The 24,239-nt window shown below is 48.1% G+C and overlaps 1 protein-coding gene and 1 long non-coding RNA gene across 5 annotated transcripts in view; one reads left to right on the top strand and one right to left on the bottom strand.

The window, feature by feature from the left end:
* The window catches only part of KIRREL3 (kirre like nephrin family adhesion molecule 3), a 592,978-nt gene that overhangs the window by 292,859 nt on the left and 275,880 nt on the right, over window positions 1-24,239 (top strand). The window lies entirely within an intron of this gene.
* On the bottom strand, window positions 12,796-15,830 carry LOC129007211 (uncharacterized). The gene is made up of 3 exons (XR_008492258.2): window positions 15,607-15,830; window positions 13,475-13,586; window positions 12,796-13,164 (listed from the first exon to the last, which is right to left on the bottom strand). It is a non-coding gene; the product is annotated as an uncharacterized LOC129007211 (long non-coding RNA).

Below are 24,239 nucleotides of genomic sequence, written 5' to 3'. Positions count from 1 at the left end.
GTGAGGCCCCCTGGTATCATATCAATGGGGCTCCTGGCCGGGGTGGTGTGACTCTAATCCCTAGCTGCTCTGCCCATAGCTTCCCTGCCCCTGGTGAACTTGGCAAATCACTTATTGTCTAATTCTTAGGTTCCTCATCTTAAATATTAACTTACCATGCCCATGGCAAATGATTATTATTGACAGTAAATAAAACATGTGTAAAGCACAGCACTTATCCTTAACAAGTTAAGGCTAGATCCTTTCTACCTTCCTTCCCCAGTTTGCCCTCCAGCATTTCTCTGAGGACTTCTGACTCATCCAGAGAAACTTGGATGGCCCTTCACTGCTAATGCTGCTTAAAGGCCAGCAGGGCCAAAAGCAGGCACAGCCAAGCGTTTCCAGTGCCCCCAAACACCCTCGTCCTTATATTTGTCTCAATAGCTTAGTGTCTGTGATTTGGTGAGTCATCTTTCTATGGCAATTTTTCATTTCCGTGCAGCCTCTTGGAGTTGGGTTCCGCAACTTGCACCTGCATGCAGCTAGGATCTTCAAAGAGCTGCTTCCCACTGAGTGAGCCCAGCCAGGGAGCCCCTGCCCCTCCCTCAGAGCCACAGCACAGAAGAGGTCAGTGTCTGGCTGCAGTTCTGGGTGGGCCCTGCCTGCCTGAGCCTGAGGCAGAGGGCAGAAATGTGGCTGCAGGAGATGGAAGGGTGTGAGAGAGCCCAGAGCTGGGATGCAAGCCCTCCTCTCAGCCCAAATTCCGGTGATGCTACCTTGAGCAGGTAGGAGATCATTGAATCTCTTACCCAGAAAGACAAAGCTCTTGTCATGAGGCAAGGGACGTTTTAACTTCTACCCATGAACCTCCCAATGAAAAAATGTAAAGTTCTGTCAAAACAGGTTAGCACATTAGCAATCACGGCTCACTACTATCTGTATTTGTTCCATTTGTGCCATTTATGATGGTTATCCACATTAATTATTTCACTGCTAAAGTCCCTTCTAATTTCTGAACACTGTTATTTCTAAGAAAGATGGATATTAAATATGCCACACATCAGCGCAGGGTGGCATTACAGTATGCCATTAAGTTCAGATGCTGAGGCTCGGCAGAAAATAATTTTGCTATTTGTAATTGCAATAAAGTGTTTTATGTTGTGGCTCAACATGAAGAATAGCACTGATGGAAACTGACTACTTAGTTTGGCAATGACCCTGAACTCATTAAACAGACGAGAACCACTAGGTGGGGGTGACCGGCCAGCAGGAGGACAGAGATGAGTGAGGATGGAGGACAAGGTGTGTGGTGACAGCCGTTCCCAAGCCTGGCCACGCCAACCTGCCTGAGCAGAGTCTACAACGAACAGTTCCCCGTGAGAACTTCCAGAGCGTCTAAGTCAATAGATCTAGGGTAATAGGGTAAGGCATAGCCAACAGCTGGAACATTCTATCACTGCTGGCTCACATAGCCACTTGTACAACAGCGGCACCTTCAGAGCAGTGACCACTGTCAAAGTACTTGAGCTTATAAACTATAATCACACTTCCACTATTTCATTAAATAACATGACAGCCTTGGACGGGAGCTGTTATTGTTAGCATATCCAAGACACCACAGAATAATTAGCTTCTCTCCTAACTCCCAACCTCAGGCTCCTGAAAGGTTGCCAGTGGGTTCAACAGCTAAAGTCCAGGGAGGACAGCCTTGAAGGTAAGGACCAGCGTGAAGGTCTAAGGAAAGCAAAGAAATCTCCCTTTGTGGCATTCTTTGTTTTAAAGTGATGTTTGAGATGGTGATCTGACCTGGGTGAGGAAGGATCAAATGCTTCTTCCAGATCCCTTCCAGTTCAAGCACGTGTTCATCCTCCCATTGGTCATTCATCTGTCAAAAACGCACCCAATCATCTTTGATGCGCTGAGCTCTATGCCTGCCCTAGGCTCATCCCCGCCTTCCTGGGTAACCAGAGCAAATGAGTCAGCAGCCACAAGCCAGGGAAAGGAAGCAAAACAGGCACCCGCTGCAAATAATGGGTGGATCCCATCTAGATGCGGTCCAGGACAAAATGAAAATCAGCTGGCATGAATCAGCTGTTTCTCTCCCCCACACTTCCCTCCCCAACACACACACACTCACACTCACACTCAGGCTAGTAAATACCTTCTTTGACTGATATGGCCAGTTTTTAGATGTATTTGGCTGTTTCTTCCGGGGTGATACCTCCCCCTGGTGTTTGGAGGCCCAGGTTTTCACAGGCCATAGTGAGTGTCCCCCCAGGAATCTTCTGTGCTCCATCAGTATCACTTAGATGGGAGCTAGAGATCCGTAAAAGTCAGTCCCTGCCTGTTTCCCTGCCATGTTGCTGACCTGTGTCATCTGAAACAGGCTTTGTCCCCTGAGCTCCAATCCTAACCTCCCTACAGCCTCAATGCTGTGGTTCTGGGCAAAGTTGTTGAAACTCAGAGCACCCATCCCTCACCTATAAAAATGAGGGAGATAACACCAAGGCAGTGTTAGCATGAGATCAAATAATAACAAAATGACACCTAGCTCAATGCCTGACACCTAGCAGGTGCTCCATACATATTAGCTGCTTTGCTCTTCTTAGTTTAAGAGTTTCAAAATCTTGCTCTCCAGCTCCCTCCCTTCCTCTTTCTTCCTCCCTCTCCCTCTCCTTCCCAAATCTTTATTCTAACCTTACTCTTTCTTTCATAGCTCCCTCCTGTCGGTTCCTCCTTCTCCCCTCCTGTCTCTCTCTCCCTCTCTCCATCTCCTTTCTTCTTTCTCCTTCTTTCTCATCACCTCCCACATTCCCGCTCACCTCCCTGTCTGCCTCTTTTCCCACATCTCTTCCTCCGCCCTTCTCCTGCCCAAACTCTTGCCTAAGAACTAACATTGGGTGTATGGAGGGTACTCTCCGAAGATAAATTGCATCTTGTGCTAAGTCAGAGAGGAGCCATTTTTCCACTAGTCAATAACACTGCAGATTGCTCTCGCATTCTTCAGAGGAGCACCAAGGGCTTTTCTGTGCACTTAACGGTGGAACACTGGCCCCTCTGCCGCCGTGTTCATCATGGATGGTGTTTGAACATTCTCTGTCTTCCCTCTTGCTCTTGTGCATTCTCTCTGATGTTTGCTTCCCCCGCGTTCTCTTTCCTCCTTTTGCCTGCCCTTCTTTTATTTCTAATCTTATTTTTGCTCTTCTCTTTTGTATGTTTCACATGCTGTAGTCCCTTTTCCTCTTGTTTTTGATTTGCAAAATGGCCCATGTTCTCCTGTATTCCCAAACTGCATTTTCTCAAGCAGCCTGCAATATTTCTTCCCTGTCACTGTAAAAGCTTTCTCATCTTCATTTGGAACCATTTGCCCTGATCATTTCTTTCCTTAAGATCACAGTGATGAGCCCATGTGGTCTTGAGCTGTCAACAATCCCCAGGAAAGGAGAGCACTGACTTAAAACTTGCATTTTAATTTGGAGACCCCCTCAGAGGCTGGCCAGGGCAGAGCAGAAGCACAGCAACTGTCCCAGACCAGCCCTGGTTGTGCACTGAGATCTTTGGGAAGATCTGAAAGGAAGGAACCTGAAAATGCTGAATAGTTTTCTTCTGGGGCTCCCCTTTACCTTCATGAGGATGTCCAAACTTCTAAGAATGGAATAAAAGGCGCTTCACATCTGGGGCCCTGCCCCTAGCCCTGCCCTCATCCCCTCCCCACCTTGGCCCACCTGCTTTGCTTCAGTGATGCTGCCCTGCCTATTGTCCCCTACTTCCTAAATGCATGAGGCTCTCTCTGGCTTCCAGGCCTTTGCATGGGCTGTGACCTCCCCACAAAATAGATGGAGATAGCCTGAGTAACTCAAGACTGTTTTTCTCAACTGATTTCTTCCTCTACACAGTTCCCTTGAAAGAGGAAATAAACAATTATCAGGTGGCAAAACAGAGACTCTATCGGTTGTCTGGGCATTGTCACAAGGTGAAAGTGTCAGGCTTGCACAAGAACCTGATCATTAGGAGTGTGGAGTCCCCAGCCATGCAGCCACACAGAAAGGTGGGGTGTGAGTTTAGAATCTGAGAAAAAGATGAAGCCCAAGTCTTCACCCTGTGGCTTGAGGCCTGGGGTGCCCAGGGTGGGGAAGCAGGAGGAAAGTTCATGTAAGTAAAACTCTGCTGATCACCCAGAAGGGGCCTCCTTCTCTATGGTGGGATTTGGTACATACGCCCCCACATCAGGCAGCTCAGGGATATCCCACATCTTCCCTCAAAGCAGACACAGAGACAAGGATTCAAATGCAAGTAGTTTGTTTCAGGAGGCGATCCCAGGAAACCCTGGTAGGGGAGGGAGGAAGTGAGTAGGAAAGAAAGGAAAGATGCCAGTAAAGGATTCATCATCATGTAGATACCACTGTGCGCGACTGGCAGTCAGCCCACCGTGCAGCTCTGGGACATGGCATTCTCCCCAAGGAGAAGTGAGGAAATTGGCACATTTATCCCCACCAGCCCCACACCCATCATGTGTAGAGGGCTGCTTCCCAGGGCGGAAACTCTCCAGCATGTGCCATTTGCCCAAGACAGAATGAGCATGTTCCCAAATGCTCCCCATCACATCTCCCCGACTCCATCACACCCGCTGTCCCACAGAGAATCGCAGGCGTTAGCACAGGTTTCTTCTGCATGTCTAGTTGAATGCTAACGGGCTGTGGCCAGAGCTGCAACAGCATCAGGGCTCGGCCTGGGCCACATGCTCCCCTCTTTATGCTGCTCTAACCCAGGGGTCTACACGCTTCTACAAAGAGCCAGAGAGTAAGTACATTAAGCTTTGCAACCAGAAGGTCTCTGTTGCAACTCCTCCATTGATTCTGTCATTGTATTGTGGCAGACGCCAAAACTGTGTAAGGCAGGTAAGGTGCTCTAGGTACAAAATTGAGGGAGGCACTGACTGTCCGGGCTGTGGCTTGTGCACCAGCCTAGGAGTGAGGGTCTCCTTCAGTATTTCACCCTGGGCACCTCCCTTTCCCCTCCCCAGCCCTGGCCCTATGTGACGCAAAAGCTGCTGTACCCAATATGAATGCAGAGGGCGTGGCTGTGTTCCAACAAAACCTCCTTTACAAAAACAGTCAGGGAATCAAATTTGGTCTGCAGTCCTTAGCTGACCTGCCCTATCTAGCCAGACTGGTCTTTTACATCCTCCAAGCACCATGCTCCCCCTGCAACCCATTTTCAGATGCTGTTCCTTGCTCCCCACTCAACACCTCACCTGGATATTTCCTACTTGTCCGTCAGCCTCAGGTCGAACATCACCTCTTCAAGGAGGTCTCACCCACTTCTGGCCAGGTCAGATCCCCCTACGGAACCCCACACCTTCCACTCTCCCTTAGCACACTTATCACCATGGTAATTGCATAGTCAATTGTGTCATTTGTTGTTGAATGTCTGTCGCTGTCTGCAGAATGTACACTCCCATCAGTTACCAGAGCCTATTGTGTCTACTTCCTAATAAGCCTGGAGTCTTTCCCTCCTCACCACCCCAGCCAGCGCAGCCCTGTCCCAGGCCTTCATCGTTTCTTACCTAGGTCTCTGCAATGACATCCTGCCCAATCTTCCTACATACCTTGAGGCATCCTGGGGCTCCCCTTTACCTTCATGAGGATGTGCAAACTTCTAAGAATGGCCTAAAAGGCACTTCACATCTGGGGCCCTGCCCCTAGCCCTGCCCTCATCCCCTCCCCACCTTGGTCCACCTGCTTTGCTTCAGTGATGCTGCCCTGCCTATTGTCCACTACTTCCTAAATGCATGAGGCTCTCTCTGGCTTCCAGGCCTTTGCATGGGCTGTGACCTCTGCACGGAACCTCCTTTCTCCCTTTCTGCACATCCCAGCACAAGTCCGCACCCTAAATGCCCTTCTCAGACCATTCGTCCTCACAGCCCCAACTCCTCCAGTCTTGGTTAGGAATCAGCAATGTGGGCTTCCACAGCCCCCGTGCTTCCTCAGTTTCAGGTGTCTCACACTTTGTTATAGCTGTTTACCTATCTGCCACTCCTATGAGAGAATGAGCTCCCTGAGACGAGGAACCTAGCACCCAGCACCCAGTGCCTAGCACCTAGCACCCAACACCCAACAGCTAGCACCTAGCACCCAACATTCAACACCTAGCACCTAGCACCTAATACCTAGCACCACGCCAGAGCTTCGAAGGCACTCAGTAAATCTCTAGTAAATGACCAAAAAGCCTTGGACAACTAAACTGTAGTTTCTTTTCAGTGACTGGTGCGGGGATCTGAATGGCCTCTGGACCATTTTTCATTTTGTAGGAGGAACGAGGATGACTAAAACCGGTCGTGGCCAAAAGCACTGTCTCCACCTACTTTTCTCTGCTGGTAGCTTTCAGGTTGTCGCCAACCTCAGAAGGCCACAGTACCAAACTTAAAGGCCCTACCCCCTTTCCCTCCTCTTGAGACTCACACCATGAGTGGACAAAAGCCGTGGCGGGTGATCCTCACCTGCCTGCGTCCTGCCTCTGAGGGAAAGTTTCCCGCACCTGGAGAATGAGGTGGCAATATAGACCTCCATTTTCTCTTCTCCTCCCACATCCCTAGGAAAAGGGGGCAAGCCAACATTGACCAGAACCCAAGGACGGGAGAGGTGGAGCAGGCAGCAGGGGTGCCCCAGATTGAAGAGGCGTGGCCTTTCGCCGGCACAGCACCATCCGGGCAGAGGGCTCTGAGGGGCTCGGCCCTCCCAGACACTGCTTCACTCAGAGAGGCCGCCTTGGGAATTGCTTTGATAAGTGAGGACAGCCCCAGCCCCCCAAAATGCATGCGCGCGCGCGCACACACACACACACACACACACACACACACACACTCGCCCTTATCTGGAGCACACATTTCCTTCGGGCCCGGCAGCCAGCTGTACTGTCACTTCCGTGATTGCAGATAATTCACATTCAAACAAACTCTGACTCACCAGAGACACAGAAAGAAAATGCTACTAGAGTGGGAAAGTCGCTGCGCGCTGTTTTGCTCTTCCTGTTCCCGGCATCTTTCATGTCGGAAGAGGGCCGCTGGGAGTGGGGCGTGCCTGGCTGACGGCAGAAGGCCCGGACCACCTTGCTAAGAAACAGTAGTTCAGTGCCACTGTGGAGTGGCCTTCCTGGACCCCAGAGGAGGCGTTTCCAATGGAGTGTCGGCTCTTTGGTGTCCCTAAAATATCCTGTTGTTAGGGATGTTCTGCTTTTTATAATGAAGCGGCTCCCACCGCCGCCCATGCATCAGGCTCACTGGAGAGAGGGCAGCTGGAAGGGGAGGCTCTGTGGCTTGAAGAAGCCCTTTGCTGGCACAGCATCCTCGCACAGTGGGAACTGATTAAAAATATGGATTCCTGAGCTTACTAAATTCTCACCTTACTAAATCAGACCTTTTAGCTCATTCCTACTAAATTAGAATTTCTAGGGAACTGGACAGAAGTCTTTTTTGTTTAATTTTACAGCTAACATGATACTACTTATGCTGACTATTTGGGAGCTACTCATATAATAAATTACTTTTTGTTGTTGTTTTTTGGGTTTTTTTGAGACGGAGTCTTGCTCTGTCTCCCAGGCTGGAGTGCAGTGGCACGATCTCAGTTCAATGCAACCTCTGTCTCTTAGGTTCAAGTGATTCTCATGCCTCAGCCTCCCAAGTAGCTGGGATTATAGGCATGAGCCACCACCCGTGGCTAATTTTTGTATTTTTAGTAGAGGCAGGGGGTTCACCATATTGGCCAGGCTGGTCTCAAACTCCTGGCCTCAGGTGATCCACTTGCCTTGGCCTCCCAAAGTGCTGGGATTACAGGCTTATATAATAAATTATATCCAGAATTCTCTTTAAACTTAGGCAGTTATGTGCTCGCGCATCAGGCAGGATGGAGACTGTCATGTTGCAGTAACTCCATTCTTTCTGCCACCCACTGGATCCATAAAAAGATGGAGCAGAGACTTTTCTCTAAGGATGCAAAAGCACTTTAGATTCTCCTGCAGTCACTGTTGGTAACCTGAATTCTCAGAGTGTTTGATGATTCAGTGGTTAGGTTGATCCGTGTAGACCACAGATTTTTCTTGGGGGAAAGTGAACTTAGTTCTCCTTGCCCCAAGGAGGGGACACCTGAAACCTAGCTGCCCTTGGCCGTCCCGGCAGCCACCATCCTCATCACAGCCCGCACATCATGAAGAGGCCTATCAGGTTGAGACTACTGTCAAGCATTAATTAAAGTTTAATTAATTATTAAAATGGTATTTATTGATTTTTAGCAACTCCCAAATAAGATTTGTGTTTGTGGCAGTTGTCAAACTGTAGTAGTTCTGTTCTTAATAATCAATTGTGATCAGTTTGACTTGGTATCACTTTTCTTATTTAGCCTAAAACAAACCTTTATTTGAGACACTTAATTATAAGTGAGGCTGATTTGCTTTCCTTCGGGGCACCAGGGACTCTGAGTCCAAATGGGATGAGAGGGGTCCCCAGCTGAGGACAGAGAAGGGGTGCCTGCCCTGGTAGATATGGGGGATGATGGTTATTCACAGGGTGCATCATTTAGCAAAATAGTCCTCCAAGCTCCCATCTGCATACATGTTAACTGGAGCTTTAAAGACTGCATTCTCATCTCATTAGGACTCTTGGCATGCCATGAAGGGTTACTTGAATGCTATTGAACGGTCGTGGGAAGCTAAAGCTACTTCCCACTCAGGTACTTCCGGAACCACGCTGAACTTAAACAGGAAGAGGAGAGGGCTCAACGGGAATAATGGGGTGCCACACTAAGCTAGCTATCTCCCTTCTCTCCTCAGCTTTGTGAAGTCCTGTGTTCTGACCTCATGAGTTCGGTGAACATGTCCCCCTAAGACAAGGCACTGCTCCGAGAAGCCACCTGGTGGTCAGGGCCCTGCTGCCTGTGGACAGGTCTGGGGTCCACTGGTGCCAGCCCATCTACTGATGGACACAGGACAGAACAGTAGAATGAGCATGGGCTTAGTGAGGAGGAGATTGGGATTCCAATGCCAGACTTGATACTCATTATGTGTGTCTCCTAGGGACATTTCTTTCCACTCTGAACTTTGGATCTTATATCTCTAAAATGGCTGTGACAGTAACTTCCTGGCAGGGCATGTGTAAGGATTAGAGATAATGAATGCAGAATGTTCACAGCGTAGCCTGGTGCTTGCTGTATAGAAGATGCTCAGTAAGGTAGCTCACATCATTAACTACCCTCGTGCCCCATTGCTCAGCCTCTCCGGCTCCCTTGGACAATGCCTGCCCGGCCTCCTGTATTAGTTTCCCTGGGCTGCTGTAACAAAACACCACGATCTTGTGGCTTAAACAACAGAAACTTATGTTCTCACAATTCTGGAGGCAGGAGGTCTGAGATGGAGGTGTCTGCAAGGTTGGTTTCTCCTGAGGCCTCCCCTTGGCTTGTAGATGTCTGCCTTCCCTCATCTTCACATGGACTTCCCTCTGTACTTCTGTGTCCAAATTTTCTCTTTTTATAAGGACACCAGTCATGCGGGATTAGGACCCAGCCTAATGACCTCATTTTAACTTAATCACCTCTTTAAAGACCCTATCTCCAAATATAGACACATTCTGAAGTATTGGGGCATGTGAATGTTGGGGACACAGTTAAACCTACTCCCTACCACTGCCACCACCACTCATTAGCAGGTGTTTGCCTGTACTTTAGCCAGATAGGTGTGAACTCTGTCTTTCCTGTTTGGCTGCATCTTCTGCCCGGGGGTGCTGCCCCTCCACCCCTACTCCCAGGGAAGAGATAGGACTGATTGGAACCCCAAAGGTCATCTTGGGATAGAGGAGATGATGAAGCCAACTAGTCAAGGCAGCCATATTTTGGGGAGAGTTTTGAATGCCAGGAAGAGGACTTGAAATTGATCTAATAATTTCTTGACCTTTTTGCTTAAGGATAATCAAACACACTTTATATGGTCGTTGACAGTATTAAATGAAATAAACACATAGCGTAACACAGTGGCCCAGTGCAGTGTAGGCTCTCCTCTCCTTCTCTGTTGATCAGAAGGGATACGCTGAGCTTGGTGTTCTAGAAAGATCCACCTGGCCATGATAACACAAGCTGTCCTGCGGTGGGGGCAGAAACTGTTGGATTAGCACGGATCAGGACAGTAATAGTGGGATAGAGAAGAAACCAATTCAAGAAACACCCTGAAGGAAGAAACACTGAGTTTAATGACAGTTTGGATATGAGGAGAGGAGAATGAAAAAGGAAGGGAGAGATCACAGCTGATCCCATGGCCTTAGACCTGGCTTAGTGATGATTGGTGCATTTCATAGAAACAGGAGCTGGAGAGCGGAGGGAGGAAGGTTAGTGAACTCCTCAGAGATCATGCTGAATGTGCAGGAGGGTCCTGGAGGCCCTGGAGAAATGGGAGAGGAGGTCCCAGTCCATCAGCAAGGAGTGCCCAGCTGGGAGTGCCGCTCTTGGCTCTCGAGTTCGCCGGTGCCTCTCCTGGACATTGAACCGAACGCCCTCCTTCCTTCCCCACCCTGGAGCCCACGTGGGAACTGCAACTTGTTAATTAAGCTGTTGTTACTGATGGTGATGACTCCTGGTCTTGTGTGCCCTGGGCCAGGGTTTGAGATCTGAGATAAAGGACTCTATTTCCAGTCTTCCCCTCCAAAGAAAATAGGGTATTCACAGCTGAATTACAGATCTACTTCCCCATTTTCCAAGAGAAAAACAAATAGAATTCCTAAGCAGGAGCACTTTTCTGGCTAAATGCCCTTGGTGAGGAGGACATTGTTATTCCAGTATTGCTTATTCAGACTTTCTGAGCCTTCTCGGATGCTTGACTTCACATCCTCATTTTGCCCACTTTGGTAGCAATATAACATTGTAAACTGCCAGGAAAAAGCAGTGGCACAGGCCGATGAGTTTTCAGGCGGCATGAATATTTCTGACTCCCTGACCAGGGAGTCCTTTCACATGGGAAAAGTCAGTGGAAGAGGAAGATTGGGTGTGTTTCTTTCTGATCAAACGGCGAACGGATACCCTGGGACTTATGGAGATCATCACCAGGTTCAGTGATGGGGGGGGAGTATTGCCAATCGCCTGTTTCACCCTCCACCGACTTGACCCCGCTACCCCATGTAATACTGCAAGCGAGCGAATAGGCAGGAGAATGAATGTATGGGGATGGTCCACAAAAAGATAACTGCTTTCTCAAGGGAGGCAAGAAGGGTGAAGTTTTGGCCCAGAGTGGAAGGATTCCTAAGAAAGCCAAAAAAAAAAAGCTCATCACAAGGACCAAGAGGAAGCACTTAAGAGCCATTATGGGAAGGAATTTTTCTAGTCTGGGAGAAATGACCCAGGGAAAGGAGACTTTCTAAAGAAGTGCTGAGAAGAATCCACAGGGGGAAAAGAATGAGTTAGATGAGAATTTAAATGGAAGCATTCTATCCGGGACTGACAGTACAGGCTGAGTACCTTAGCCCCTGGCTCCAAGAGCGAACTGCAGTCTCAGAGGAAATGCAGACTGGAAAGGCTAAGAAGCAGCCTTCAGTATTGGCATATGAACAGTGAGAGCAATGGACTGACATAGAGTATAGACATAGGCCCAAATATATACCTGGGCAGATAGTATATGACCAAGCAGTGTTTTGAAGCAGTGGGGGATAGATCAATGATCGATGAAGGCTATGGGCAACTAGCTAGACATTTGTGGAGAAAAAATTAGACAGGATCCCTTCCTCAGCCCTTGTAGCAAGAAAAATTCCGCCTAGATGAAAGATGAAACCATAAAATCAGACAAAAATAAAATGTGTCAGATGTATACATGTGTGAGTGTATGCACAGTCAAAAGCCAAAAAAAAAAAAAAAGCCATGGGCAAGGTGTCTCATGTCTGCAATCCAAACACTTCAAGAGGCTGAGGCGGGAGGATCACCTGAGGCCAGGAGTTCAAGACCAGCCTGGGCAAAGTCCCCATCTCTACAAAAAATTTAAAAATTAGCCAAGTGTGGTGGCATGCACCTGTAGTCCCAGCTGCTCGAGAGATTGAGCCAAGAGGATTGCTTGAGCCTAGGAGGTTGAGATTACAGTGCACTATGATCACACCATTGCACTCCAGCCTGGGTGACAGAGTGAGACCCCGTCTCTTAAAAAAAAAGTCAAAAAACAATCTGTGGGGAAAAAAATGTATAGCACAAATGACTGATAAAGAGCTAATTTCTTTCATTTGTCATCTGAGAGTTCTTACAATTCAAAAGGGAAAAAGAATTATTAAAATTCAATACAGATAAAAGTTCTTATGAACCAGTAGAAAAATGGGCAAAAGATGTTTACAGAAAAAGAAAACTATAGCTTATAAACATATCAAAAGATGAACCACCTCAATTATTATTGAAGAAAAGCAAAATAAATGATTTTTAAAAATTTATTACACAAGTGAAGATGAAAGGTTTGAGCATATCTCCATGCCCTGTGTACAAGGAAGTGGGGAATCAGGCACATTCATACCACTGGTGGCATGGTACCTTTGGAAGAGAATTTGGCAATGTCTATTAAAATTTTAAATTTACATGTCATTTACTAAGCATTTTGTTCCTAGAAAATTAACCTAGAGACATATATTTATACATGTAAACAAATATCCACACACAGGATGTCTATTGCTGCATTTTTGCAAATAGCTAGATAAAAACCTAAATGTACTTAAAGGATATTTGCAAGTCCCCAGTACACTTTCCATTATACACATACTGTACATTTACCTATTAAGTATGGTATTAATTAAAAAGAAAATGGTATAGCCAATCAGCAAATTACTAGATATTTATTTAAATGAATCAAATAAATCTTCATGTTTCAGTTCTCTATTTCTATGTGACAAACTATCCCAAAATATAGCCACTGAAAATAAAACCCACCATGTACTATCTTTCATGGTTCTGTGGCTTGGCAATGTTCAGTTGAGTGGTTCACCTGCTCCGTATGGTGACATCGGGGGCTGCAGTCATCTGAAGGCTTGACTGGGCTAGAAGGCCCTAGTGGTTCATTCACATGGCTGGCAATCAGCACTGGCTGTTGACTAGGAGCTCGGCTTATGTGTTTGGCCACTGCCTCCATTTTCCTCTGTGTGTATTTCCATGTGGGGTAGGCTTCTCACAGCATAGTGGCCAGATTCTGAAAAGGAGCATTCTAAGTGACTGCAAGCAGAAATAGCAAATCTCTTAAAGTTTTTCCCAGAAGTTACACAGCATCACTTCCTCCACATTTTAGTGGTCAAGGAAAGTCACAGTGCCATGGCAGTTCTAAAATAGGGGAGGTAGCCCCCACCTCTTTCTGGGAAGAGTGGCAAAGTGTTTGTAGCCATCTGTAATTTACCATAGTGCATTTTCCATTTATGCACATACACATGGCTGTACATTACATATGCATATACACTTGCACATACATAGTGTTAGACCATTCTTACATTACTATAAAGAAATACCTGAGGTGGGGTAATTTATAAGCAAAAGAGGTTTAATTGGCTCATGGTTCTGCAGGCTGTACAGGAAGCATGGTGCCAGTATCTTCTCAGCTTCTGGTGAGGCCTCAGGAAGCTTCCAATCATGGCAGAAGATGAAGCGGGAGCAGGTACATCACATGGGGAGAGAAGGTGCAAGAGAGAGGGAAGGAGAGGTCTCAGACTTTTAAACAACAAGATCTCATGTGAACAAACTGATCAACAACTCACTTATCACCAAGAGGTTAGTGCCAAACCATTCCTGAGGGATCCGACCTCCTGACCCAATCACCTCCTACCAGGCCCCACCTTCAATACTGGAGATCCCATTTCAACATGAGATTTGAAGAGGACAAACCTCCAAACCATATCACAAACACATATATAAGATTTGCAGAATGATGCAAATAAACTCTTTATAATTTTGGCACGAGTGGAAAAGGACTGACATCTTTGTGCTGTTTGTATTCTTACTATAAATGTGTACATTTTTTGAATTAAGAAAACCTTTTTTTAAGAAAAACAAACGTATGTATTGAGCCATAAAAAGCTATATTCAGTGGGTAAGATATAAATTTACCACCCACAAATACAGTTCTGACCCGAGAGTCCTCCCACTCCAGTCATACAGCTCTGGAGCTGCCTAGAGCTAGCTGATAGTTTTTAGCAAGGCGGCCAGACATAAAGGGCAGAGGCTTTCATCCCATGGCATGGTCGGAGGAGGAGAATACTGCTTCCCTTGGGTGATGGCCTATTGAGAATCCCAGTATCTTCCTTTAGGAGCCCCCCAGCTTGTTTTGTCACCAATTCTGATGTGGTTCCTGTATCAAGCCTTTGGACTGGTATAGGTAGCTAGCCCAAAAGTGACCTGCTAACGCAGACAGCCAGGAGCCATCCTGGAAGCGTGGGCATCAGGAGAGACTCAGACTTCCTCACTTAGCCACAACTCATGAGAACCAAGACATCCAAAAATAGAGCCCTGTCTGTGTATGGAGAGTCAGCCTGAGCCAGATACGCACGTGTACAGGGACACACAACACAAATAGGACAGCCTTTCAGAGAAAAAGCCTGCAGAACTGTGGCCCCAAATGCTGAAGCTGCACTCCACACCAAGGTCTCTCAGAAGACCTTCTAAGTGACAAGACTGTGAGCCCCTACAGCCAGCTGGGGCTGGTTGCTGCAGTCTTTTGCAAGCCTCTGTTCTGCTAGTACTCACTTCTTCCCAGCCCCACCCCACCTCCTCTCTCCTGCACTCCCCACACCCCGACAAACATGCTTCCTACCAGCTGTTGTTCTGTGCTGCTGTGCTCACTTCATTCTGCAGTTAAGGGGAACAGCTGTGCACATGCATGCACATGAACGGATACGATGCAAATGTGTGTGCTGTGTAAATACATGTTGCTCAGCTGGATGGGCATGTGCAAATGTGTGGGTGTGTGCAGGATTGTGTGACAGCCTTCTGGGCATACATATCAAGAGCAGGTGCTAAGTTCAAGTTGTAATGTGTGTCTATGTGTGAATATAGTTATATCTAATTGTGTGAGTGTATATAAATAAGAGAAGGGGGGAATGATTCTGGTAGCAACATCTCTGAAAAGATGGGCACAGTGATTCCGGAGAGTGAGTTCAAGCAATCTGACAGACAATTCCATTTCTTCTTCCTTTCTGCGAAAGGGGAGGAATGCAAGGTATGTAGATGTCCCCAGCATAACCACTGCCAGCACTGGCCCTTGAGTGAGATTAACGGCCTGTGTTGGGGGGACATCCCAAGACAAGGATGGCAGAGCCAAGAGAGAAGGATCCAGCCACATTCTGCAAGGGCTCCCCATTCTCTTTCCTGCCCTCTGAGACAGGGTTTCTGGCACAGAAACACTGGCCCAGTCAGTCAGAGGGCCCAGGCTTAGGAGTCCTGCCTCCCCTGCCCGTGGGCCTCAGGAAAACAGACATCTCTTTTGTATCATGAATGAAGACTAAGTGTGAACTTAGGAGTCAGCCAGCCCAGCATTCAGATTACAGCCCCATCACTCCCGATCTGACTGATCTCTGACTGATCACTTAATCCCTCTGGCCTCAGTGTTCTCACTTATAAAATGGGGATGAGATATAATAGTACTTACCTGATATAGGGTGGAGGGGAAGATAAAATGTAAAGCACTTAGCAAAGAGCCTGGCACATAACAACTGATCAATCATTGGTAAAGTCGCTGCTCCTGCTGATGGTGATGAAGATGATGATTCTGTTTGCTGCTCACAAGCGCTCCATGAGCAAAGCTGCTGCAGAGAACAGCTCTCAGGATCACCATTCATCCACAGACCGTGCAAACGGCAAGATCATGCAAGTGCACAGCCTGCAGCAGCCGCTCATGGCAGCCCAGCCTGTGAAGTAGGTCAGATGGAGTAAATGGCAGGAAGCAGCACAGCTGGAAGGAATCCAGGCCTACTGGCTCTTTACAGTGTCTCCTGCCCCAGCCCAGCCAACCCCACCTGACCAGGATTCACAGCCCAGCGAATACGCCATCTACTACTCACCGTTCTCATTTAGGTCCACATTCACCATAAACCATCCTCGCTGCCACTCTGAAAATAAAAAGACTCCTCAAGAGGAAAAAGCAACAATTGCCCTCAGGGGCCCAGCCAGAAGAAAGCATGTAGCTGGCTGACCTTGCAATGAATGGAGGCAGAACGGGGGCTTGCTCCCCTCCTACAGGCTTTCTCCTCCTGGGAACAACTTGGGCACAGGATGGCACCCAGTCCTGTTGGTCTTTCTTCAAGGGACCACAGGCCTCAGATCAGACACACACACTCTCTGCAGAGCATCCACCTCCTAGGGTGAACATTTAAAGTGTGATCAGAGATACAGCAGGGTGCACCAGTTAGTGGCTGGGCAGAGAGGGCCCTGTCCGTGCAGCGTGGGACGAGGCAGGGAATCTGCCAGCCTTTCTAGAGTGCAAGTGTTTTCCATTCGGCAGCTGCTGTGTGTTTTGTTTTGCTGTGCTTTGTTCTGAAAAGAAGTCAGTGTGTCTGCTGAGGCCTTAGGGCTCCACGGTGAGAGGAAGCTGGTGAAAGCCAAGGGTTGGGAGGTCTGCCCTCCTCCACCTCTCCCTGATGTCAGCCTCTCAGCAGAGGCTCTGTCATTGGAGCATCCGGGGTTTGACTAATGGGAACAGTGTGACTAATGCCCACCTCGACTTCACATGAAGATGTGACATTTGCAACAATCACCATAATCATCATGATGTCATAGATTTGTGGAGCTCTGTGCGTTTTTCAAGGAAAGATTGCTTTCTTTCATTTGTTTTTCAGTACAACCTTGTAATATACCTGCAACTACCATCAATAGGGTACATTCTATGTGACCGGCCCCTGCTAGGCATTTTACATGCATTGTCATTAAATTCTCACAACAGGTCTACAAAGTAGAGATGATTTGCTCCCGTTTACAGATGAAGGTTTGGACGGGAGACAGAGACCTTAGCAGACTTCCCAAGATGATGGAGCAGAGCTCAGATTTACAGTCAGGTATCTTTGGCTCCAGGACCACTCTCACAGCCATTCTGCTTTACTCATAAGTTAAATAGGGAGGTAGGTTATTACCCTGTTATAAAGAAAGAAAGGAGACCTAACAAATGTTAAGTAATTTGCCCAAGACCACACAGCAAGTTAATGACAAATCAAGACCCCAGGACTTGACTAGCACCTAAAGAACCTTTTAGGCACCCCCTAAAAATCTTTTATGGCACCTCCATAGGATGGTTGTCTTCCCACTTTACAGATGGAAAACCTAAGGTACAGGGCAGAGAAGGATTTGCCCAAACTCTTCTAGCAAACAGTAGGGGCAGGGCTTCTCCCCAGGCTGGGAGTGGCTCCAGGACTCTGCCCAGGTGCTGCCCTGGGAGGTCCCAGCCCATCTCCTCCACCCTCTGACCTCCTCGCTCCCTTCTCTGGTGAAAGGAGTTCTGTGGGCCTCTGCTCCTCTTTTCTCTGTAGCATGCCATGAGAGTTTCTAAGCAGAACAGAAAAGACTCTACTTTTAAAAGTACCCAACCCAGTGACTTTCCAAGGATTCTTCAGTTTCATGATAACTAGACACAGGCTGAGAGATTGCAAGCTCCAAGCCACCAAGAAGAAAGAGCTATTGATTCGGAGCATTTCTGCCCAGCTTCCTCCCTGCTGTTCCTCTTAGATGTCCTTTTGTAACAGCATGAACACAGTCCCCACTCCCTCTCTCACCAAAACTGAGAGAATCCGGGGGGCTCAGTGCTGCTCAACATGTCACGTTGATGCTGGGGATTTATGCTGAGAGATGGATGCAAAGACCAATCACTTGTAACATTGGCATACCCAGGAATTCATCATGAAGGGGTGTCACACACATGCACACACGCATACACACACCAATCACACAATTCATTTATTGTCAAAGAGACTGTTACTGAGAAATGAACCTTGATGTTGCAAAGTGATTGAAATGCATTGAGATAATTTCATTGTAGCTACCTTGTTCAAATGGCCCTTTCATGACAATGCAGTGTGGTTTCTGCAAAGAGACACTGACGTATGTTCAGGCTTTCAGAAGCTATTTTGGGATGAATGGGCTACTGGGCTGACTTTGTGGGTTCTCGTTAAATGAAATAAATCTGGAGGCCTTAATTCTGGCTTTGTCTACATGGCCAGATATAAGTTTCTGAGAAGGGCTGAGGCAGGAGCTGGGTTTAAAGAAACTGAGCTCATTAGCCCAAGACTGCTGAGGAGGGTGTGGGGGGTGAATGCCTGTAAAGAAGATCTCAGAGAGATATTTGCCCATCACAAAGTCAGGCCTGTTGCACATTATGGGGTGGGGAGAGAATGACAGGAAGAGAGGTTTCACCTGCTGAACAGCGGGATGAGTCTCACAGGAAAGACAATGCCTGGGCTCCTCAGAGCCCCGGCTGCTTCCTGAGGCCCACTCCCCAGCCTTCTGAGAATGGGGTCCGCCAGAAAGGCTAGGAGGCAGAGGATCGGCCAAAGGTGGGGCCTTAGCTGATCTGGGGACAGCAGCAGAGATTAGTAAAGGGAGATATTAGGTTAGTGCAAAAGTAATTGCAGTTTTGCCATTAAAAGTAATTGCAAAAACCTCACTTGCTTTTGCACCAATCTAATAATTGTATGTGGAACACGGTGTGGGGACCTCACATCGTTTTCCAGTCCTGTTCTTCAGAGGGTTCTTAAGAAGAAAGCGGCTTTAATGAAGGGGAAAATAAGGTGGTACGCTGTCTCTTCCAATGTGCCATACTGAGTCACGCAGAAAAATGTGTGTGTACCTGTACTTGTTTCAGAAAGTAGGAAATAAGGATGTCAAGTTACTGCTCTGAAGTCACAAGTAACTTCGATTCTCTGGATCTCTCTCTCTCTTTTTTTTTTTTTTTTTTTTGGTGACAAGGTCTTACTCTGTCTCCTAGGCTGGGCTGCAGTGGCACAAACATAGTTCACTGCAGACTCAACCTCCTAGAATCAAGCCATGCTCCTGCCTCCACCTCCCGTGTAGCTGGGACCACAGGCATGAGCCACCACGCTCCATGAATTTTTTTATTTTTTTATTTTTTTATTTTTTATTTTTATGAAGTATTTGTTGATCATTCTTGGGTGTTTCTCGGAGAGGGGGATGTGGCAGGGTCATAGGATAATAGTGGAGAGAAGGTCAGCAGATAAACACATGAACAAAGGTCTCTGGTTTTCCTAGGCAGAGGTCCCTGCGGCCTTCTGCAGTGTTTGTGTCCCTGGGTACTTGAGATTAGGGAGTGGTGATGACTCTTAAAGAGCATGCTGCCTTCAAGCATCTGTTTAACAAAGCACATCTTGCACCGCCCTTAATCCATTTAACCCTGAGTTGACACAGCATATGTTTCAGAGAGCAGGGGGCTGGGGGAAAGGCCATAGATCAACAGCATCCCAAGGCAGAAGAATTTCTCCCAGTCAGAACAAAATGGAGTCTCCTATGCCCACCCCTTTCTACACAGACACAGCAACAATCTGATCTCTCCTTCCTTTCCCCACACTTCCCCCCCTTCTCTTCAACAAAACCGCCATTGTCCTCATGGCCCGCTCCCGATGGTCGCTGTCTCTTTGGAGCTGTTGGGTACACCTCCCAGACAGGGCGGCCGGGCAGAGGCGCTCCTCACTTCCCAGTCGGGGCGGCCGGGTAGAGGCACTCCTCACATCCCAGACCATGGGTGGCCGGGTAGAGGCGCTCCTCACCTCCCAGACGGGGCAGCCGGGCAGAGGCTCTCCTCACCTCCCAGACGGGGCAACCGGGCAGAGGCGCTCCTCACCTCCCAGACAGGGCGGCCAGGCAGAGGCGCTCCTCACCTCCCAGACCATGGGTGGCCGGACAGAGGCGCTCCTCGCCTCCCAGACGGGGTGGCCGGGTAGAGGCACTCCTCACTTCCCAGACGGGGCGGCTGGGCAGAGGGGCTCCTCACATCCCAGATGATCGGCGGCCAGGCAGAGACGCTCCTCACTTCCTAGACGGGGTGGCGGCGGGGCAGAGGCTGTAATCTTCGAACTTTAGGAGGCCAAGGCAGGCGGCTGGGAGGTGGAGGTTGTAGCGAGCTGAGATCACGTCACTGCACTCCAGCCTGAGCAACATTGAGCATTGAGTGAGCGAGACTCCGTCTGCAATCCCAGCACCTTGGGAGGCCGAGGTGGGCAGATCACTCCAGGCCAGGAGCTGGAGACCAGCCCAGTCAACACGGCGAAACCTCGTCTCCACCAAAAACACAAAAACCAGTCAGGCGTGCCGGGCGCGCCTGCAATCCCAGGCACTGGGCAGGCCAAGGCAGGAGAATCACAGGAGCCCGAGGCAGGGAGGTTGCAGTGAGCCGAGATCACGGCAGTACAGTCAAACTTCAGCAACAGAGGGAGACCAAAAAAAGAAGGAGAGGGAGACCGAAGAAAGGGGGGAGAGAGGGGAGAGGGGGGAGAGGGGGGAGAGGGAGAGGGAGAGGGAGAGGGAGAGGGAGAGGGAGAGGGAGAGGGGAATTTTTTTATTTTTTGTAAAGATGGGGTCTCACTTTATTGCTCAGGCTGGTCTCGAACCCCAGAACTCAATTGATCCTCCCACCTCAGCCTCCCAAAGTGTTGGGACGACACACATGAGCCACCATGTCCGGACTTATTTTTATTTATCTGATAAAAAATATCAATAACTAATCATCTCACAAAATTGCTACGATCAGAGATAATGTATGTGAAAGTGTTCAGCGAATTACTTCCCGGGCTTAAACTATAATAATAATAATGCACATACTAGAATTATAATTATACATACAATTTTTTCTCCTTAATGAGCTCTGGCTCTATACCATCTAATACACTCATCACTAGCCACATATGGCAGTGAGCATTTGAAGCATGGCCAGCTCAAACTGAAGTATGCTGGAAATATAAATATATACGAGATTTTGAAGACATTACCTAAAAAAAGGTAAAATAGATAACAAATAATTTCATAATTTTAATCTATTGAATTAATAATATTTTGAAATATTACTAAAATAAAACATACTATTCAAAGAAATTTCACATTTCTTTGTACTTGCTGAATGTGGCTACTAGAAAATTTAAAATTGCAGCTGCAGCTCGCGTTATATTTCTATTAGATGTTGCTGCCATAGAGAATTGGAAACGTGTTGTATTCAGCCTTTACTGCACCTTATGGGAACACTATCAATATTTGTCGAATGAATTGTGATGTGAGTCAACTCTTCTCCCCATCCATTCAACAATTCTGGGGAAGATGCGGTTATGATATCAGGCTATGTGAGGACAAGCTGGATGGAGAGGCTCTGGCTCTGTCAAAATCGCCTCTGTGTGACATTTCCTTGGCCCAATCCACATCTGGTGAATAGGTCACACCTTGTGGCACCCACTGCCACCACCATACCTCTAGCCTTCAAAATCCCCTTGGGGGCATCGGCCTTCATTCCCCTTTTTGACCTGTCCTGCCTCTCTCCTGGTACCCCTCCCAGTAACTACTTAGGACCCAGTTATTGGAAAGGAAAGGGAGAAGAGCTGGGATGTGATTTTTCACATGAAAAGAAAACTTCGTGATGAAGAACCTGCAGGCAGCTCCCAGCCCCCTAAGATTGCAGCTCCTGCCCGTGGAGCAAGCAAATGGGAAACTCTGTACCTCCTGCACGAAGGGCAGTGACTTGGGCGGGAAACCTGGAGCCTTTCCTACTGGGCTCTGTGCACGAGGCCACCTGTCTTCTCTGGAACTCACTGCCAGAGCAGGGAGAGAAGCCAATGGCAGTTGGAGTCACTCAGAGCCCTGGATGTGGGCGCTGGGCAGCGCTCCTCAGGCCAGCTGAGCTGAGCTAATACATGGCCACAGACACTCCCCCACCACTCCCGGCTGGCTTCTTCTCTTTCATTTGCATTCCTCTTCCTCCTCACACAGCAGAACCCTGGCCTTGACACCTAAGACACTCTAAAGGGATAGCCCTGAGCAGATGCTCTCATGGCCTGCCACCTGCGGGACGCATGGGCCGGTGTCTCTGCCAGCCCCTTTCTCCCTGCAGCCCCAGACCTGTGGTCTCCCCAGAGCTGACCTACTAAGACAAGCCGGCAGATGAGAACACCCAAGGTGGAGGGTCCACGTGGCCCTGCCTCCTTCGGACTTCATAATAGCGTTTGGAGAGATTATACAACTTTTTAAAATAGAGTCTTAGCAGGCCTGGGAGAGGGATTTGTCTCTCCTGAGTGTCTTTTCTTCAGGATATGTGTCAGAAGGATTCTTAAATCTTCAAAAACCCCTCATCTCTCCGTGAGCATGAGAACGTGGTAGCAGTAAGGCACAGTAAAAAACCTGCTGATAGACAGATGGAATGGTGTAATTATACGCAGGAGGGAGAGAGGGAGCGTTTGCTGAAATTATTAGTGTGGGCAGACAATTAGAGGCTTTTCCAGAAGATTACACTTTTCCCTCCCATCTGCGCTCCATTTAGGAGTTTTTACATTCACAATGCTATTTCCTCCTCAGCTGTGCCATTTGCCATTTTGCCCAAATTATTATTGTGCTTGACTTTGCATTTGTTCAGACTTCACCAGCATTGCCATCTTCCCTTCTTGGCACTTGCTCAGTCTCTGAGCCTCCCTGGCTCTCTCTTCTCATCACTTTCCCTCTCTTCTTCCTTCACTCTCCCTTCCTCCCACTCTCCTCGTCACCAACAAAGATCCTCAGATGACTGTCAAGAGCAGGGCTGCTTGTTTGTGGTCTGAGTAGGACTTGATTAATATCCAATAATAGGGAGGTGATCAGAGCAATCACATGACCCACCCAGAGGCCCCGGGAGAAGCTGAGTCCCCGGCAAGTGAGGCTGAATGAGCATTTAGGATTTGTGGTTTGGACTGGGAGGAAAAAGCCACTTTTACCTGAGTTCAGGTTATTAGGGTTGGTGTAAATCTTCTGACCTCTTTTGGATCTAAAGCTATAGGTCCTGGGGCCTCATCTCTAATCACTATTCATGTATTCGTTCATTAAACAAAGAGCCACTGAGCATCAATTGTGTCACAGTCGCAGGACTTAGCACTGGAAAGGTAGAGTAGAACCAGCATTCATTGAATATCTCCTCTGAGTCTGGGTCTGTGGGAAAAGCTTTGGCAACTGGGAACTATTACCCTCATGTTCTAGATAAGAAAACAGGTTCCTAGGGGTTGAGTGGCTTGTCCAAATCAGGGACTAACTGCCCACCCTGTGCAGTGAGCCGGCAAGGCCAGTGCTGGCTGCAGTTCACCCCAGGGCCTAGGGCAATAGAGGAAGTCCTGCCTTCTTGTAGTCCTGTCATCTCCTGCATAAACAAGCACATAAACAATTACAATTGTAATTAAGGAGGGCTGTGAGCCAGGTGAACACAAGTCTGGGGGGCCAGCGGAGGTAGCGACTAAGGCTTCATTTGCAGGAGGCTGAGGGAAACATGCTAAGCCACAGCCCAAAGGAGGCAGAGTCGCAGGGCAGAGCATCCTGAGCAAAAGAACAGTGGGTTTGTGCAGGCAGAGGCTGGAAAGGAAGGAGATGACACTTATTTAGTGCATTTTTTTTTTTGTCGTGTTTAAGTGCATTATACCACTTAATCCTCACGGCAGCTCTTAGGTAATCTCCGTTAATACAGATGAAGAAACTGAGACTCAGAAAGGGAAGATAATCTGCCCAGAAAGCAAGTGTTACAGTAGCGTCTGGATGTAAGCCCTAGTCAACCTCATTCCACAGTCTAGCTCCTGCCCTTTGTATGTAGAGAGCCACAGTGTGGTTGGACACGACGGGTGTTCGGTGTGTCCACTGGCGGTGCCTGCAGGAAGACGGTGTGGCTTTGGGGGAGAGGGAGCCTGATGTCAATTCGCCAAGGGCCTTATGAGCCATACAATGTGGTTTGAGCCACCCTTTCGGTACTGTGGTGCCTCTGTGGATTCCAGCTGTGGTGTGTTGATCAGCAACGTTTGGGGATCATGTGGAGGATGGCAGAGGCGAGGACCTGCCTGGAGGCTGAAAGGTGGGTTGGACGGTGGGGCCAGTAGTTGAGGCAAGAGGCCATGTGCCTGCGTACAGCTGTGGGAGTTTGCAGGCTGCATGTGGTATCTTGTAGGAGGCTGGGGATTGGGGAAAGGCAGGAGTTAAGGGTAACTTGGAAGTTACAGCATAAGAAATTGGATGGATGATGTCACCATCAACCACGCAAGGGAACCAAGGAAGAGAAGGTTCAAAGAGAGGGAGAAG

This window comes from Pongo pygmaeus, chromosome 9 (genome assembly GCF_028885625.2).
Source record: "Pongo pygmaeus isolate AG05252 chromosome 9, NHGRI_mPonPyg2-v2.0_pri, whole genome shotgun sequence".
NCBI classification, from domain to species: Eukaryota; Metazoa; Chordata; class Mammalia; order Primates; family Hominidae; genus Pongo; species Pongo pygmaeus.
This window is presented reverse-complemented; position numbering and strand designations above follow the sequence as displayed.